Raw genomic sequence first — 15,599 nt, 5'->3', positions numbered from 1 at the left:
GGTGCGGCGGTTTTGTATTCACAGCAGTTCAGCAAATCATTCAAACTTGTATACAAACCCCACACGTAAAAAACAATAAAGCAAATTCAGTTTAATTTTATGAAAAACACTACCTATGATCTTCATTGCAGATAAACCAGGTAGGATGAACACAAAGTCTTTTAACTTCCCTCTGCACCACAGACTGTTTATACTGTTAAAAGCTCTGCACACAACATCCTGCATGAAAACAATGAAAAAGTGACACTATGTCGTTGAACTGTTCGAGGAGGACTCACTAATGATGTAACGCTGGAGCATCACCGCAGGCAAAGCAAACAGCCCATAAGGGGATATGATACGTTCAGTATTTAAATGTGTGTGGGATTTAGTGGCTCCTAGTCGGAAGTTATATATACCAAGCAAATACCCTGAGGAAACCCAGAGTGACCTTCAGGTGTTATAACCGTTAAAGGCCTTCTCCAGAGCCTGGGCTGCTGTAGAAACGCGTCAGGGCAAAATGGTGGACTCGGGAAGAAGATTTACTCCTAACGTAGATAAAAAAAGTTAAATTCTAAGAGCTGAAAACACAATTATCCCTATTTCAAGTGATTGTACGAAAATGAAAACTTCCTAACGACTATCCTACACAATTTCTTATGATAGATTCCCCTCAATCCTGCACACTGGACCTTTAATAATGATGATGATCCAGTTTACACTATGTTTTCCCTCAAACGGACATACTGGTCCTATTATGCACTAGTTGACAGTGGTTGCGTGGGGAAAACAAAACACTGATATAGAGGCAGGATTGTTGACATCTGCATAACACACATTTATGAGCCACAGTGCACACGAACAGCGTCTTGATGAGGAAGTATTTTAATGTAGCCAGCTGATTTGTTTTTACTTGTAAATCTCACAAGGGAAGGCTGAATCTATGAGTCAGAAAGAATTTGGACGCCCACACCTCTGCTAATAATTTTATTCCGACAGTTCCTGACATGAAACATTTACAAATTATTCATGCAAATCGTGGTGAGGTTTGCCTTGTTGAAGGCTGTACACTGAGCTAAGCAGCCTCTTTTTTCATTTTTGAATCAGTAAATTATGTATATTTGAATGTACAGGTGCAGCACATACTCATAAATCCATAACCTAAATATAAATAGTGTTACTACTCCCTCTTCAAATCCCTTCTTAAAGCATAATAGCAGTTTGCAGATTTCAGTATGTGGCCACCAGATATGAATTGGCAAACAATACTGGTGCTCTGATACTCGTGGGTGTGTCACATTGTCCGCGGTAACTTTCCGGGTCACTTATTAAGAAAATGTGCATTTGATTTTCTGCATCCTTCAATGATTGTGCACCGGAGAGGGTGAAGATCCCACTGGGGGTTTCAAACATTGCACAACTCCTGCATGGCGTGAGCTCAGAGTGTTCAAAAGTGCCCCCCCTCCCCCTCACTCAGAGAAGTTGGCCTCGGACGAGAGGACTCGTTCAGGAAGAAAAAAAAAAAAAATTGCACCCTTGATGTGTTAAACATCAAAGCCAGCGTGTTATTTTCTCCTTGAAATGGACCGTGTGAACCGTGCATTTGAAGGAATTGGAATGAGTTGGCGCCCCGCTGTGGGGGGGCGATTGAGAAATGTTTTATGTCTATATGTTTGCTAGAAATGCATTCTTTTGATTATGACTGAACTTTAATCTGATCGCATACATCTGTTAGAGACACTCAAACTGCAAGCGTCCTTCCTTTTAGTATTCTGTGATCATGTGGACAAGCATAATTAATGATAACAATGTCCAAAATGGTGTCCCAGCCCTTGTAATGTTCAAAACTAATTTTTTTAGCAGTCTGCTCATCTCGATTTTATTGATTATAAGACAGGCAGGCGCTGCCTTGGTGCTAAGGTCTAATGTGCTTATTTTGTAGTGGTGAGAACAGTTTACGAGGACAAAACTAGGACAGAGAGGTTTGCCTGAAAATTCTTGGCACCTAATGAACAAGAAGACCTTGAGATGGAAATGTAACTTCCAATTTAACAATGCGCCCTGCCCCATGACGTCCTCTACCGTCCTGTTAAATCTGTTTCGTAGTCTCTCTGGACACAACACTCTCAATATAAGACCACATAGTTACTGGCCTTTTTCAGACATGTACATGCTTTCATCTTACTTATGAATTTACTTATATTCTTCTAAAATATTTTACCTTTTTAGTTTCTGGTATATTTTAGTTTGATACAATAACTGGCATCGAGAGAGAGTCATAGCAAACTGAGATAACCCCTTTATTTATGCAAATGACAACAAAACCCTTGGATTTGGAGAACAGTCGTGCCACAGCTATGATCAGTTACAAGGTTTATGTCTTTCACCCCCGCTGTGCTGGGGGGGGGGGTTTGGTGGCACGCTCTTTGACTCTCACCAGTGGAAACACGAGCCAGCTCCACACTTGGCCCAAATTTCTGCTTACTGATAGCTTCAAAAGCTGCCAAGCTGTATCGCCTACTTCACTTGTGCTGGTTTGGAGCAATCCATCATGACTTGTTATTTCCAGCACAGTCGAATGACAACAGATCATTATTTAGACATGAAATGCAGTTTGAAAGTATCAAAACATCATCTGCATTAGGTTTTTTTTTTATAACTTCCAAGACTTCAGGTCGGCCCCTGGCCAGAACTGTGAGGCCTGGGTATCATGATGCCGTCTCTCTCTTAGAATAAGTTAATGTGACAAGTTAGCATGCAGATATTAGCATTTAGTTCAAAGCACTCAGAGCCATTAGTGTTGCCGAAACAAGGGGTGGGAAACCTTTTTCCCTGTCAAGGACCATTTCAGTTTTTATGACATCCTTCACAGGCCATACTAAATTATTGAACATACAGTCTGACACTTTCCCATGGGAAAGTCTCAGACTTTTGGAGCCCACTGTATATCAAACTAAGGCCTCTAATGCAATGGCAGAACTGCTTCTCTTTGGCAAGGCATCCAATTTCAGATGGTTGTGAATGTGATGATGATGATGATGATCAAATTTTGACCTGTGGTGCCATGCAGGGCTCGCTTCCTTTCTTCATAACAAATCTGATCCCATGTACAGAAATGACTGGTTGAGTGGTACCTGACATGTCCAGAGAGAAAACAGGACATTTCTTCCTTCGGTGTATTTAAAATTTTCTTTTGAGACTAATTGACACAGAGGCAATTTTACATTGTACAGTTACAGCAGCTCAGCAGCATTGGGAACAACTTGCCGGAAACAAGCAGTGCGGCAATAGCTAACCAGAACCCCCCTGTGAATGCATACCTGCTCAGATATTCAGATATAAGACATATTTAGTGTCCAGCTGGGGAACACAGTGCAGCTTTTAGCAGCTAAAAAGGTCAATAGTGTGACACAAAAAAGAGGGAGTGAATATTGGGTATTCATCAGTCACCATACTGCTCTGTTACCGCTGGATGTCCTCGCAAGATTATCAGAACTAAAGGATAATTCTCTGTGGGTGAAACTAAATCATAGAAACGTCATTAAATATATATGTGTGTGTGTGTGTGTGTGATTTACAGCGCAGACGTGCATGTCTCTGGTGGTACATTTCTTACTTTCTGGGTGTTCCAATACAAATCAACAAATGACAGTCTATCAGGCGTAAACACCGAAATGAAAACCTCGAGCCGTCCCCACCTATTATTGTGAAACACATTTTCAGAGATGATTGACTCAGCTGTCAGCGGTGAAAATGGGCCGAGATCAGAAGTCAGATATTGAAATGACTCATCCTCCTCCAACGCACAAACCAGCTTGATAATGAGGCGTTCACTGATGTTTAATAGAAACCAGCGGCATTGGCAGCGGCAGTGGTTGGACTCAAGGCAACGCAGGGAATGAACTGCGACCTCTGTCAGTCTCCATTCACCTCCCATCAATACATCGCTGCTGCGGCGGACCCACGGAGAGCGGCGTGGCTGCGTGGACCGACCCCGCTCCTAATTGTTTGCATGCCCCCCAGGTGACACGGAGCTGGAACTGCCTTTGTCCAGAGCTGGAACAGCGCTCCCAAAAGAGCTGTGCATGCTTTCGCTACGTGCAGCCTTCGCACACTCCTGTGAGTCCTTGGCCAGCAGAGTGAGCCACAGTGCTGATAACAACCTTGGATCCATTGATATGTGCCTTTCGGCCTCAAATAATGCAGGGCAGTGTTTTTGTAGCCTATACTCATTGTTGATTCCTTGATAGCCAGCAAATAAATTAATAAATACATTTTTGTCAGCGGTTTTTACTTAATTATACAATTTGTGTGATTTTATCTGAAGTATTGCACGACAAATGAAAGTCGAACGCCTTCGCTAGCTAGAAATGTAAAGCTCTGAGGAGACGCGAGCTTAAATACAGTAAATGGCGACACTCATTTCTTCATTGCCCATCCTCCTCGTTGGCTGTTTCCTCCACACATGGCGTTAAGTGAGGAGTGTTGAGCAGATGGGCTGTGAAAAATAACTAGGAGTGTGTGGAGCACACACAAAGGAGGACTGGAATCACATGTGTGTTCGCACCACAATTGCATGCCATAATCCCCAAAGATCCAAGCGATGGGATCTTTGAAGAAGTGCTGTGTGTAGTTTTTTTTTCCCCGTAATGCTGATTTGTGTTCCGTGGCTGATCCAACACTGTTTCAGGTCCTCTGGGATCCTCGGGAAATCACTATACAGCGCGGAGAATGAGGGAGGAGGCCTCGCAGAGGAGAGTCACACTGCAAATCGATCCCTCTCAGGCCGATTTCAGCTGCAGTCACTTCACTTTGAAACTGTGGCAAAGTGCTACGCTGTGACTGGAAGAGCAGCCCCATTTGTTCTATTTCATGAAACACACTGACCAGGCGAATCAAGCAAAACTAATAAAGGACAGATCCAAGCTGCCTGTGTCTGTGCCCAACACTTGTCTTCAGGGGACACCTCCACATTTTAGAGAAGACACTCCTCCATTGGAGGACGATAAATATAATTCCCCCTATAGATTCTCAAGTGTTGAACAATCAAACTACAAATCAAATATAAAGATTAAATGCAAACACAAAGACTTTCCCTATTGGCTGCAGACTGGCATGTTTACCCTGGTGCATGCTGCCGTTGGCCCATTGCATGCTGGGATAGGCTCCTGCAGCAATGCACCAGTTACAGTAGGGTGGTGCAGGAAATGGACAGATGGATGAATTACTGACTAAATTAAAGTGACAGCAGAGTCAACACATCCTTTCTTGTCACCCTGGCAGCTTTACACTCCAACAGGAGATCACATCACATAAACCCATCTAATCCACTGCATGTAGTTTTTTCTGTGTTGTGTTTTTCTTGTTGGCTTAAGTCATGGGATTCTTTTAATTCAACTAAGTACCGTAACAAAGTGATGAGCCAATCTGGTGAAAATACATTTAACTATTGCAGAGCCCGTTCTAAACATGTCTGTTTAAAATGGCCTGTTGTCTTGGCCTGAGGTAAGGCTGGTTGCAGCTTTATTTCTGAAACTGAACTGTGAATAGCATGTTTAAGAATGACTGCTCCTTCAATAGTCATCCATGAACAGGTTAACAATAAACTGTCACTTTTGAATTGTTTGTTTTTAAAAAAGCTCTGCAAAGCATACAGTCTATATGCAGGGTTGAGTTCAAAAACCTTGCATTCCTCCTTTGTTATTGTTCATGTAATATTTGAAGATTTGCACAACTTATTTGTTCATACATTGCACGTCGGCTATTTCAGAAGCCAGTTGAGCAATCCGCACAATCTACAATCTAGAACAAAGTTCACAACTCTTCAAAATAAAAGCTCTTTAATTCAACTCGATATCAAGCATTGCAGCAACAAAACAAACATCGTGCTTAGACTTTGTAGACCAATCAATTTGCATTAATATTGAACATATTGCATTGCACCAAATTCCAAACTGCACTACCTCAGGCTATTAACAATGCACATGCCAGGTGGGAAGCCAATAATAGAAACGGTTTGCAAGTTATGCGTTCCACGTACGGACAGACATTTGTGGAATTAGTAGGTAGATAAAATATATTAACTGCTATAGTGGCCTGCTATACTGTCTCACTGCTGACTTCTGCATGTATATGTGTTCGGAAACAGGTCTGCTCACTGACAATACAAAGAGAATCCTGGGTTGGTTCAGAACTGTCGGGGAGACAGCTGCCCTCATTTCCCAGGTTCTCTCTCGCAAAATGCTAATGCTGCGATCTCCCGTAGGTCTGCGAATTACAAACTGTTCACTTCATTTAGCCCTATTCAGGCCGTATTGGTGGGATGTCGATGCCGGCTCCCAACACAGCGGTAGAGATTTCATCAGCTCTCATCCTGACTAATATAATTACCATCAAATCTAAAAACGCAAAACATGCCAAGCCATGTTATTGTTGTCTCTCCGTCGCTGATTAAAAGCCCTTTGGCTCCTCCGCACGCTGAAGATGGAGGATGATTAGGAGTTATTGATATTTCTGACACACTGCTAACACCATACATCAGCTATGCTTGCAGGAGTAGTGTTTATCGATAGATGACAGTGCTTGACGATCGGCTGCAGAAATTATTGGCAAAACCCTAATTCACTTCCAGACTTGCAGTATTTAAACTGATGGTCTCAATTAAACGGAATTCCCTGATCAACCAAGACATATTCAGTGTTCAACAGTAACCCATCAAATGTATTGATCTCTTTCTGTCAATAGTTTCTAGCCATGCTATTGGCCCTTTGAGACTGTATTCTGAGCAGTGCTAAACGCTAATGTCTGCATGCTAAGGTTAAGAACAGAGGATATCGCACGTTGTTAAGCCCTATGAGACAAATTGTGATTTGTGAATATGGGCTATATAAATAAAATGTTATCGATCGATTGACTGATATAAATACAGTCCTTTAACTGGCCTCTCCCACGTGTTACAGGCCGCTTCCAGAGGTTGTGTGTACTTGGCCTTACTCATGTTTAAATATCTGGGGACGTTTTTTCCTTTCCTTCCATTCTTTTGATTTAACACCCCCTCACTTGGTAAACAGTCATGCAGAGATGAACCTGAGTGTGTGTACATTTATGTGCACAGTCAGGGAGGGCTGTTTACTTGTCAGCCACTGTTCACACACACACACTGTACACAGTTTACAGTAGATGTTTGTGCAGACACCCCATATCATTACATTTTAAAGCATCACAGATGCATCATGAATCCATTCACAGACTCCTGTTAGATCACCTGGAGCCACTGCTGTCTCGGCTGTTGAAAGCTTAATGGCATGCTGGCAAAATCAAAAAATCAAAAGTCCTTGTTTCAGGATACAATCAATGGTTTCAAAAATAATGATGATGGGCAACATGAATTATTTACAGTTTTCATGGAGTGAATCAAAGCAGATCCACGTGGTAACTACAACAGCCATCAATTCACACCCCCACCACTCAAGTGAAATGAGGAATGTGTTTTCTTTCCCCACCATTAGGTGTTAATATGTTCTGATCCTCTCCTCAGGCTGTGCTTTATTCACTCACACACACACACACACACACACACACACACACACACACACACACACACACACACACACACACACACACACACACAGACGTTACAAGTCTGTGCACACATGTAGGGCAACCAGTGGGCAAGTGAACGCTGAGAACCACAGGGCCCACCTCCCTTTTTCTCTGTCTTCTAAAGAGCTTCAGGCTAATTCTGGAAAATAGCTGATCAGTGAGGTGTGAGACATATTTACGTACAGAACGTCTGAAAAACCGTAGAACAGTTCACCCTGCAAAACTCTTGAGGGACAGATACGACATGTAAGAGGCTTTCAAATTCGGTATAATTTACGTTTATTACATTTTGTTCAAACCCATATGTTATGTTTGCATTAATACTTATGTGTGGTGACTGGGTTGGGTACCGTATTTAATTGGCAATTAAACTACTAATAAATTGATTGATGAATATGTCTTTCACTGAGTAATATGATCTATATTAGTGGAGCCTGAAAGTAACAGGTCCACAAATGAGGGTGGGGTGGTTTGGGAGGCCATTGAGACAGTATCCATCCATCCATTCATTTTCTTCTGCTCAGGGCATGGAGGTAGCCGGTCAAGTACCTTCGAAGTCCCTCTCCTTTGCCATGCTGTCCAGCTCTTCCTGGGGGGATTCTGAGGAAGGCAGATGGGATATGTAATCCCTCGAGCAAGTTCTGGGTCCACCCTGGGGTTCCCTCCCATTGGGTGTGCCCCTGTAAACCTCCCAGAAGGCCTCTTGAACACATGCCTGAACCACCTCAACTGTCCCCTTTCGACATGAAGGAGCACCGGTTCAGCTACAAGCTCCCTCCGGATCTCTGAACTGCTCAACCCACTCCTCAAGAGAAAATCCATTTTGGCCGCCTGTAAACTCGACCTTGTTCTTTCGGTCACTACGTAGTGCTTGAGACCAAATGTGAGGGTTGGAATGTAGATCGACCAGTAAATGGACAGCCTTCCTTTGCAGCTCAGCTCCTCCTTTACCACCAACGGTCCACTACAACACCTGCATTACTGCTGCTACTGCACCGACCCGCCTGTTCATCTCATGCTCCATTGTCCCTTCACTCGAGAACAAGGACCCCAAGATACTTAAACTTGAGGCAACAACTCTCCCCCCAGCCTGGAGAGAGCAATCTACCATTGCAGTCAGTCTTGTGGTATATGAGCAAAAGAAGTCTACTCCAGTATTGGAAGAAAAAAAAAAGAGCAAACCCAAACAGTGAAGGATCTCACATCTCAAACATTTCAAATAGCTGTCCTTTATTGCAAGTGAGGACTTCCTTTTTATATTAGAGTGGAGAAACACAGGGAACAGGTTTGCTAGGCAGTCAAACCAAAAGGAAAGTAATTGTACACCAGTTATTATGTATGGCAATTGTACTACAACCACCTTCACAAATCAGATGTTAATTCAGAGGTATTTCACATTGGGAGCAATATCCGTGGATCAGAAAGATCATTTAAAGGATCCATCAGGTCATAATAAGAAATACATTGAGATATTTGGCCCCTATTCTGACAACTGTTTATGAAGAATTGCTTTCACCATGGCAACTACCAGAAACATTTGATGAAGCTCGGATTTATCTAATTCCAAACATTATACCGACCCACAATATCTTTTGTGATCATTGCCTGAGAAGAATTCTGACTATGAGGCCGCCACACCTAATACATTCAAATCAAGTGGGATTCATAAAAGGAAGGTCATCCTCGGACAAAGTCTTTTACACCTCATGTGGCTTGATTTTAATGAACCAATCCCAATGGCCGCCTGCTGTAGTGAATTAAAATGTATTGCATGGCTGGGCAGCCACATAATACATATTAATTTTTGCTGTGAATTTTAATATCTTTATTTTCGGTTATATGAAAATGCTTTAAAAGCAAAAAAATTACAATGTTCTCTTTCTTACCACACCACCTATGCCTTTAGTTATTGAATCTAAGTGGCGTGGTTCTTTGCACCGTTCACTGTTACAGCTCGTCAGATTTGATTATTAATATCCTCTTAGAAAAATTGCACCTGTCAGAAAGTCATTTATTCATCCCTGCATCCACACTATAAAACCACTTGAATAGTAGGACACTCGTAGCATGTGTTCTGACATGCTCGCCCGTCACAAATCAAAGTTCTCATGTTTTAAATAGTGTCTGGGACTGTCAGCCGCGTAAGACGCAGCCAATCCGACCTGTCAGCCCGAGCAAAAGCTAAACATCTGCTCCAACGATAAAATAAGTGCTCAGCACAGCCTAAATATCCATCTCACTTCAAGCCTCCGTCTTTAGAGGGGAAAAGCGATTAATCGTGAAGGGGGCATATGTTCCTGTACAGTTGCTCTTTAATGGTTATTCTCTCACTGCCAAGATGAAAATTGTTTCCTTACAATGCATTTCATTTGTTTCCACAAGATATCTGCCTGTAGCAACTAAAACATGGATAACATTTGTTATGTTTCTGTTTAGGAACTCACGGCACTTAGTAAAGGTTTGGGAAAGGTAGTGTGCCGGATGAAAACCTTGGTTCAAGTCCACTGTAACTTAAATGGGAACTTTGCTGATTTTCATCCTGCTTTGACTTGTTAAAATATCAATAGTATATGAAAATTAACAATGTTTTACATCCCACTGTGTGGCCTGGATTGAGATATAGTTGATCTTCTGATGCTAAAAGTCACTGGTGGATTTTTTTGTCTGCAGTCCGATCGGGAGCGGGGCAACTTCCAGCTCGAAATCAACCAGTTAGAACAACGACTACAAGACAATATAAAAACAATATCAAATATCAAATTACTATACATTGCTTGGGTATGGGTATTAGTTGCCCGGTGGTGCTATTGGTGGTTTTGCCTAAAGTTATAACCTTACTACCTGTAATAGTAGTATATGGGTGAAAATAAGCATAAGTGAAAGTATGGCCATGCACTCCGTACCACTATATGCTGTAGTACCTGTACGCTTCATGAATGTTGGTTTAACTAGCGGAGCATCCAAAGCATCCAATAGGAGAGAGGCCTGGGAGCCCAGTGCTTTCTGGGACTTGAAGCCGGGAAATAGGGAATACCACAGTCTCTTTTCTCGGTTTTCTCCAGTCATATTGCACACATTTAGATTTAGTTTTCCCCTTTCTACTGCATGGACACACAAGTTTATTAGAAGGCCATCTTCAAAACTGAAGGGAAGCTGCCATCAGTGTTTTAATAGTGTAAAACCTCACACAGGATTCAGGACGGGCACGGATTTTCATCGGTAGTGAAAAGCCACGGTGATGTCACCTCTTTCCAAAACAAAACATAACATCTGCGGTGCCACTCATAAACTTTCACTTGGCCCCGTGCCCCCCCCCCTTCACTAGCTCATCTCACAGTTGCAAATGGCCACTGGCTGCACAGGAAGTGATGTGTTGCAGGATTACCACTCAGGCTGTAAAGCCCGGGGTTAGATTGTGGAAATCGATTGCAGACACTGAACTCCATCAGTGCTGGCCGGCGAGCCAAGCCTGGAGTCTAAATGAGCGCTCCCACCCTTCCCACGGCCAAATGAAATCAACATGAGGAGCCACTCAAAATACGGAATAGCCGTCTAATTACTATGATTCCGGCTGTCTCCTGTGATCGGCGCAATCATCAAACACACGCGACACAAAACTGAATTAAATGCAAATAGGCACGCCGTAATCACAATCACAGAAAACAAACTATTACGATTTACTTTATTTCTGAGTCAAAAGAAAGATATTTTCAATCCTATTAGATCTTTGCTTCGCTGTGAAGTTTTTTTTTTTTGTAAGACAGATTTCAAACAGTTTCTCCCTGCATGACTGAAAACCCAGAGGCCCGGGAGTTTTGATCACGTCTGTTTTATTTATTTTTTGTTTTGTTTTCGTGTTACCGCAGCGCTGCACTGACTCACGTGCACCCCGCTGTCACATGCGCGCTCTGCCCTAATTCTGCTGCCGGAGCAGGGTAAACGCAAGCTCCCGAACTGCTGCAGGCTGAGGATGCCTTTCATGGCTCTGACCTAGAGTGAGTGCGTGCGTGTGTGTGTGTGTGTGTGTTTATGAGAGCGCTCTCAGTTTTATTGAGTGTTTGATATAGCTGTGGGGAGAATCAAAGCCGTCAGCCATCTGCTGTGGTTCAGACACGACTGCAGAGCAAAGAACAACAAATTCATGCCTCACATTTGTAGCCTTTTGCTCGGGTTAAAGAGTGGTTCTCCAACTTCTTCTGGCGTGGCCCCATTCCCTTCAGAAGCCAAAAGAGGTTGGCCTCCCCGCCCTACTTAAAAAAAACAAAAAAACATAAACAATGATAGGGGAAGCAACTAATTAGAAGAGGATCCAAGTTGAATTTTAATGAAATAAAAACTCAATCCATTCAACTTCGACTTACTCCATAATTTCCCCTGATCATCCAAGCACCCCCTGCATTGGCTCTATGCTTCCCCCAGGGGGCCCCCTCCACCCAGTTTGAGACCCACTAAAGGGTTAACAGAGGAGGCGGTTTTCAATGAGGTGACATAAGGACCATGACAGCTCCCCCAAAAGTGAAGCCAATGAAGTGTCTTGATCCTTTTGATCGCCCCCTTGTGGCTGGCTGCAGTGTAGTTCATAAACACTGCCTACCCCATGCTAGTGGATCGGAAACGGGCCAAAAGTTATTCATGCTTAAAAACAGGGTGAATCTTCATGATTGACAGCTGAGTATCGGCTCCATCCCTTGGTCCCCTACTGTGCAGACTCTGGCTGATTTGCATCCAAAATACTTTGGTTTCATTTTTGGACACTAGCAGGAAGTGACACGTCCTCCATCTTTATATACAGTTTATATAGACATAACCCACAGTCTGTTATCTTTTTATTCTTTATACAAGAGTCTAAAATTGTTTTTTAAGTATTATACACTATTTGGTAATCAGTGTGGAGGAATGAAGAGATGACCAGAGGAGCAGGACTGACTTTTTATTGATTCCAATAATGGTTACCGCAACATAACTACTCTAATGGTGTCGGCAGGGCTTCATTTTCTTGCACAGCAGGTGTTTGACCATGAAGGTGAATGATCCCGAAAGAACATTTTCATAATATTGTGTTAGCATGAAAGGCGTGGAATATTAGTTTGAGCCAGTATAATACAGAGATTTATGACTTAGTTAAAGAATAATTGCTTTTTTCGTACAGCGTTGGCCTCACTTTATTAGTTTAGTCCTTTTATATAAATAATAATAACATTGTGCCTGCAAAGTAATTGCTGCGCTCGAGAAAAAGCACATGCTCATGATTCATACTCCATCTGACTCTGTTGTAGGAGAATGGGCATCACACATGGTTTACAAGGGATTTGCTGTGGTGTGTTTGTGGAAGCATAAAGGATATAGAAATAAGAAACAATATAATATATTGAGCTTATATCCTCCTAGAGCAGCTTCTTTGTTAGAAAGGAAACAAAGAGCAGCGGGTGTATCTGTTTACACTGCAGCCAAACACGTTCAAGTTGTTTTAACAGTGAAAACAGTGGGTTACAGTCTGCACCATTTTCTGTTAGGACCTGGTTCATGTGAGGGCAGTTTCATTCCAGAGCAGGAACAGGCAAACTTTAATGTTCACACACCCCCATTCCACATGCAAAAGTGTCCTTGGGCAAGATAATGAAGCCCGAAATGCCCCTGATGGCTGTGACAACAGTGTGTGATTGATGTGTGACAGAGAGAGTGCTTCACATATGCACTGTATGAATGTGTGTGTAAATGGGTGCAGACTAGAAAGGACTACATAAATACAGATAATTCACTATGTGCAGAAAGGGGGGGGGGATTATATAAAACAAATACATTAAATGGCTATTGATGGAAATCAGCTTTTTGGTCAGACAATCGTCGGATGAACTTTAAAAGCAGGTTTAAGTTGTAATAAAGAGGAATTGTCGATTAAGGTTGAAGGAAGATGTCAGCCAGTGATTAAGGACACTGCCTGCTACTCCTATATGGAAAGTGAGATGTCAGTGCTGAAGAGAAACAACACTTGGCGCTGCCTTTGAACAGAAGTTCTCTCGCGGTGCAGCTGTAGCCGGCTCTGTATAAATGTTATCGGTGTTGCTACAAACCTTCTTCCATATGACAGAATGTTTGCTGACAACATTCCAAGCACTAAGCTACCAAGCACTGTCAGTGTAAAGGCATAAAACACTGGCTAGACGGCAAGACAGAATGACTGAACAGGCTCCGGCTGTCGTGGAGATTGGTTCCCAACAAGCAGCTTTCGCTAGATCAGATTCTGACAGGGACAAAGTTACTGCAGTCAGGTTTTGTCGCGAGCGAGCTGATGGCTAAGAAGCTGAAGCCTCACTCAGAGGGAGGGTTGGTGCCGGAGCCTCTCAACTGCTGTGAAACTGCTGGAACCAGACAAAGCAAAGTTGTTCCAAAGTCTCAGTTTGTGTTGAAGAAAATCGCCACAGAGCGGGTCCTTGATAACAAGATATGGGAAAAAAAGAAACACGTACAGAAGGACACCACAGGACGGTTCCTTTAGTTTTTCTTTGGTTTTTTCTTATATATATTTTGGGGGCTTTTTATTGCCTTTAATGGATGGGGCAGAGGGTAAGCTGTGAAGGGGGGACAGAGAGAGAGTGGGGGAGGACATGCATAAATGGCCGCAGGTAGGAATCGAACCCCGGCCTCTGCGGGTTGAGGCAGCTCTACAAGGTGAGCTATACACCGGCCCTGGACCCTATACTTTTGAATAATATTTTTCGATTTCGATAATAAAGTTGTAATATTACATTATTATTATTATTATTAAGTATTGGGCATTTTTTAAAGGATTGTGCAAGAAACTGTGTTTGAAGAAAGAACCGCGAAGAAGTTGTCTCTTTTATGGAGGAGGAAATGTTTGGCAGTGGTCGACTTTATTGGTTATATCTGTGTTCTATTGAAATGGACTTCGTAGTGTCTTAAGAAACATCGAGATTGGTATCCAGAGTGAGTTAAACTCTTTTTCTCATAATGTTGCGACTTTTTTCTCATCAAATCGTGACTTCATTCTCGTAATATTATGACTTCTTCATCTTTATTCTCAAAATCTCCGATATTTTTTCATTCCATCATATTTGTTTCCCCTGTAAGTGGCATATACACTTTAAATATAGGTTCTGTGGGTCTTAGGAACACTGGGTTGCACAACATGAGTTTTTCAGGCTGAACAAATTAAGAAAAAGTGAAAAAAAGAGAACTTTATATTGTAAAAAAAAAAAAATCAATAAATTCTGCCTTACACACTGAGGAGCAGCTCTGTTTTCAGTACGTACATACACGTATCGTTGTCAGCTGCTCTTGCAGTGCAACTTTACACTTTTCTCATCTTGACCTCCAGAGTGATGCTCCAAATGCCCTTTGGGATTGCTTTACAACACTGCTCCCTACTGGTTGCACCGCAGCACCCTCATATTTAACTCCTCGGACCCCCCACACACTTCTCTGTTCAGATACTGTAAAAGTCAAACTCATGGAAGCCCTGAAGCTGCAACAGTGACTGAATCCCTAAACCCTATGTTTTAATTCGGATTTCACTTCAAACCAAAAGTAATAATACATTGTACTTGGAAGCTGAAGTCTTACTTCACCTTCAGCGTGAAACTGTAAAATACAGTCAGTCAGATTAAGATGTCATTCATTATGTTCTATCTAAAGACTCATATGAACAAAGTATGGAAATTGTATGTTGTAACTGTATCATTATGTAATTGTCTGTAATGCGTTAGTGCTTTTACTTTAATGTACATGGGCGCAAAATAGTACAATCAGTCAGAATTATACAAATTATGACGTCAAAATTACTTTAACATTTAACCTGCTTCCTGCTCTAAGAAGGATGAAGAGGATTACAGTGGTGTCATACGTTTTTCTAAATGTCATTTTCTTTTAAAAAATACATAAGTAATTATATTACAGTTGATATTTTCGCAATTAGATAAATGGGCACGCTGCCTCAAACCTCAAGCCTCAGCATTTTAAGCCGTTCTATATGCAGAGGTGCAGGAAATGCAACCTTATCC

Source organism: Hippoglossus stenolepis, chromosome 24 (assembly GCF_022539355.2).
Source record: "Hippoglossus stenolepis isolate QCI-W04-F060 chromosome 24, HSTE1.2, whole genome shotgun sequence".
In the NCBI taxonomy this organism is placed as follows: Eukaryota; Metazoa; Chordata; class Actinopteri; order Pleuronectiformes; family Pleuronectidae; genus Hippoglossus; species Hippoglossus stenolepis.
Note: the sequence above shows the minus strand (reverse complement) of the source record.